Consider the following 5,048-nt stretch of genomic DNA (forward strand, 5'->3'; position numbering starts at 1 on the left):
AAATCGTATCTACTGTGTCCTTTAAGTTTTCCTGAGTTTTCGCAAGTTGCATAACCGAATCGGTAGATGCAACTGAGTCAATTTTAACTTGCAAGGTGTCGTGATTTTCATGAACAATAGTTTGCAGTTCTTTTATGGCTGCTTCGTGATTCTGTAATGCCTTTTCATGACGCGAAAAAATAGGTTGGAAATGCTCACAAATTTGTGTTTTTACGTCATTACAGACTTTTTTGACATTTAGATTCGATTTTATGTAACTCAGTAGTTAAATCTTCACGTGTTTGTTCAAGTGTGGTGTCTAACTTTTGAAGATTTTGTTCCATTGCGTCTAACTATTGCTGTGTTTGTCTCTGGTGTTGTTCCATTGTGTCTAACTTTTGAAGCTTTTGCTGTGTTTGTCTCTGGTGTTGTTCCATTGTGTCTAACTTTTGAAGATTTTGTTCCATTGTGTCTAACTTTTGAAGCTTTTGCTGTGTTTGTCTCTGATTTTGTTCCATTTGTTGCATTAGCTGTAATAACAATGCATTAGTGTCTGGAATCTGTTCCTCTACGCTTTTCGGCAGTGCATTTGCACGGGCAACATTCACATTTTGATAAGCAGAAAATGTGTCTTGACTTATTTGAGAAAACGGTGAGGACGCAAAACCTGAATCTACAGTATTTGGAAAATTGTGTCCTGTCATTTCGGATTCCTGAGGCGAGCTGTTGCCGAGCGATCGATCGATAATGCTTCCCTGTTCACTAATTGTTTCACTGCCTACGCCATTGTTTGCCGACCGCTCCATTTCCCTATGCACAATTACCAAATTACTATGTTGAACATTAGTTAATTCATTACACGGTGGTGCTAACACACTGCTTTCGTCTTCACTGTCATTTCTCAGTTTACTTTGGAGCCTAGTGTTACGTTTTTCACACGCCATTATTGTCACAATATTTCACACGACAACACAGAAAAACACAATCTGAAGAGCAAAAATAGGGGAACACATTAACATAGCACTGAAAATAATATCTAGTTAATTGCAAGCGCAACTGCGAAATACTTGCTGCAAATCTACATGCATGCCACAACTGTTTTACTGTACAACAGTGAAAAACTACAACTACAAAGGAAATTCTCTCTATAATTACGCGCTAGCAATAAACAAAAGCTACACTAATTACACAAACTACAAGAAAAAATCAGTAGATTCCAGTGAGGTATCCTCGGCTAAGGGGCGACATATGAAACGTCCCCTTTTGAAAAATTATATACGACTGTGCTTAAACTGACACACAATATTTTTAGCGCAACGCAATCTGACTTTCAAAAATCCCTACAAAAGAATGGCCCTGACTAACATTAACCTATACCTTTCACAAATCACTTACCTCACAAAAATCTTCATTACTCGAACTACTGCAATACAGCGAGCGCCACTACTGCCAGCTAAATAAAAGATTCAAACTACGGAAGGCACTAACTACTGATAGGCATAGTTAGCAATTGAAAGATTTTAATAGAGAACAAACAATGTATTTACCTTAATAGTTCATGACATCCAGTCTTACAAATTTCAAAACTCCGCCATTTCTCTCCCCACATCCACCACTGCTGGCGGCTCACCTCCAACTGCGCAACGATACGCGCTGTTAACAGCCAACTGCCCAACACTACAATGGCATAAAACAATGCAAACTAGCCACAGACTGCACACAGCACAGCCAGTGATTTTCATACAGAGCGCTACGTGGCGTTACCAATAAGAAAACCTAAGCAGCCTACTTACAACCCGGTCTGCCGAGCGCTGTTGGCAAGCGGGATGCACTCAGCCCTTGTGAGGCACACTGAGGATCTACTTGATTGAGAAGTAGTGGCTCTGGTCTCGTAAACTGACATACAGCCGGGAGAGCGGTGTGCTGACCACATGCCCCTCCATATCCTCATCCAGTGACACCTGTTGGTTGAGGATGACATGGCGGCCTGTCAATACTGTTGGACCTTCCATGGCCTGTTCGGATGAAGTTCATTTGTAGGCTACATAAATTTTTACTGGACATAAGTGGTAAGAATTATGTTGGACAACTGGAAAAGAAAGAGGACACAAATCATCGTTATCATTCTAGGAGAATGGCAACAAAATAATCTGAGGGGAATAGGAAGATTATGTCAACACAAGTCAGTTAAAGAAGCTAGGAAAGTGAGGGATACCCTTCAGGAATATTTCAACGGTATTGGGTATGTACAGTGGCAGTGGGAATCTGTATAAACTTTTAAGTACAGATACAGTGCCAAATACTGAAAGTAAGTAATGTAAATTATGACTAAAATGTTAATATGGTACGCAGGATACTGTATGATATTTATAAATTAACTTAGTTCTTCAGCAGCTCTACAGCCCTTGGTGAGCCTTGGCTTATTCAACAAACTTCCTCCACACTTCTCGGTTATTTGCTGCTCTTTTCCATCCCCGGACTCCCATATTGCTGATATCCATTATTACCTCATCGATCCATCTTCTTCTAGGTCTCCCTTTTCGCCTAACTGAATGGATCATACCTTTCATCATTTTCTTTGGAATTCTATCCTCTGCCATTCTCTCCAAGTGTCCTAGCCATCGTATTCGCTGTGATTTCACAAATTTTACTATGTCCCTGCCTTGTATTAACTCTTGTAATTCGGCATTGTAGCGTATTCTCCAGCCTTCTCCCTCCCTTATTGGCCCATAGATTTTGCGTAGTATTTTCCGCTCGATGCTTCTTAGAGCATTTTTATCGTGTTCTGTCAACGTCCATACCTCTGAGCCGTATGTGATAACTGGACAGATTAGGGAATTATATATTAGCAGTTTAGTTTTTCTTGTAACAAGGCTATTTTTGAAAAGCTGCATATTTGCAAAGTAAGCTGTTTCCTGGTTGTATTCTTTCCCTTATAGTCTTTCCAATACTGTTATCATTTGTTATTAGGGCTCCCAAGTAGTTAAAATAGGACACTCCATTGAAGCATTTCCCATTCATGTTTAGGTTTTTAGGGGTTCTTCTGGCCTCAGATTGTGCCATTACCATATATTTTGTTTTTTTTTTTTCATTTACTATGAGGCCAATTTTCAAGGCTTCTATTTACATTGCCTGGTATGTTTCTAGGAGTGTATTGGTATTTCTTCCTACTATAGCAATGTCATCAGCGTATGCACATATCTGGCTAGTTTCCATGAATGTGGTGCCCCTTTTGTTGATTTTATTTACTCCACTATGCAGGGCTATGTTGAATAGGACAGTGGAGAGACTATCCCCTTGCTTCACACCTTTATTAAAGTCAAAGCTTTCACTTGTTCTGCTAAGGACCTTTACTGTGGCTCTTGTCTCTGTCATTGTCATTCTGATTAGTCTTATTAATTTAGCACATATACCAACTTCTTTCAGTGCTCTGTATAGTTCTTGTCGATTTATGCTGTCAAAGGCTTGTTTGAAATCGATGAATAAGAAATGCAGATCTATATCATATTCATAGAACTTTTCCATCATTTGCCTTATCACAAATATTTGATCACTTGTTCCTCTGTCTGGTCGAAAGCCCCACTGATATTCCCCTAGTATCCCTTCTGCACACTTCCGTATCCTTTTGTTTAATATACTTGTGAAGATCTTATAAGCTGTACTTAGGAGTTTTACACCTCTATAGTTTTCACATGCTGTTCTGTCCCCTTTCTTATAAATGGGGACTAATATTCCAATTTTCCAATTATCTGTCATAGTTTCTGTTTCCCATATATCTGATATTAATGTGTGCAGTTCCTTTACTACAGCCTCACCACCAGTTTTTATTAATTCAGCAATTATGCTGTCTTCCCCAGGGGCTCGATTGTTTTTTGACTTGTGCACAGTCTGGGAGACCTCTTGTAGTGTTGGCTTTCTTGCCTCATTGGTTTCATTGTCTACTTCCATCTCCACTCTTCCCTCCTGTGCAGCTGTCTCTTCATCTTCTAGGCTGGTGCTTAGTGTATCTTTGAAATACTCTGCCCATCTTCCCACTATCTGTTCTTCCTCCCTTATCATTTTCCCAACTTTACTGGAACAGGCCATTGTTTTTGGTTGGAATATATTCTTCATTTTTCCTATGGCATGATAGAACTTTCTTATTTCACTCTGTTCCTTTAGTTCTTCTAGTTCTTGAAATTTCTTCTTATTCCACTCTCTTTTCTTTCTCTTGCACAGCCTGTTAGCTTTTCTCCTTAATTCTCTATATTGTTCCACATTATTTCTGGTTTCTCTCTGTAGCACTTTTGTTTTTGCCCTGTTCTTTTCCTCTATTGCTGACCTGCAATCTTCACCAAACCACTCCTGGGTTCTTCTGTTCCTTTTTATGCCTATTATTTCCTCTGCAGTATCCTTAATGGCTTTTTCAGACCTGTTCCACCTTTCATCTACTCCTACTGTGGTCTCTTCATTGCTCAGCTTTCTGCTAAGTGTTACTTGGTATTTTTTTACTTCATCAGGGATGTTCAGTTGGTCTGTATTCCATTTCATCATCTTTCCCATTCTGTTGCCATTTGTTAGTGATAGTTTCTCTCTCAAAACTGATTTTATGAAAAAGTGATCCTCTGCAGCTCCGTACATCCGTAACTGACGTGGAGTGGCGTGCAATCACTAAAATATGGTCAATCTGATTGACTACTCCATTGGCTGCAGACTTCCAAGTACCCAGATGGATCCTTTTATGTGGAAAGCAGGTACTTTTAATAATAATATTATTCCTTGCTGCGAATTGGCATAGTAAGTCTCCATTCTCATTGTTTTCTTCATGTAGTGAATATTTTCCAGAAACACCATATGGGTGTTCATTCCTCCCTATTTTTGCATTAAAATCTCCTATTACTAGCATCAGGTCATATTTAGGTACTGCACAGTATACTTTTTCCAAGTCTTTGTAGAACTGTACTTTAATTATATCCTCTTTTTCCTCTGTTGGTGCATGTACATTAACTATTGATATATTCCTAAATTTACCTTTTAGTCTGAGTTTGCACATCCTTTCATTTATGGGTTCAAATTCTAGAAGGCTTTTC

Source organism: Schistocerca nitens, chromosome 5 (genome assembly GCF_023898315.1).
Source record: "Schistocerca nitens isolate TAMUIC-IGC-003100 chromosome 5, iqSchNite1.1, whole genome shotgun sequence".
Classification (NCBI taxonomy): domain Eukaryota; kingdom Metazoa; phylum Arthropoda; class Insecta; order Orthoptera; family Acrididae; genus Schistocerca; species Schistocerca nitens.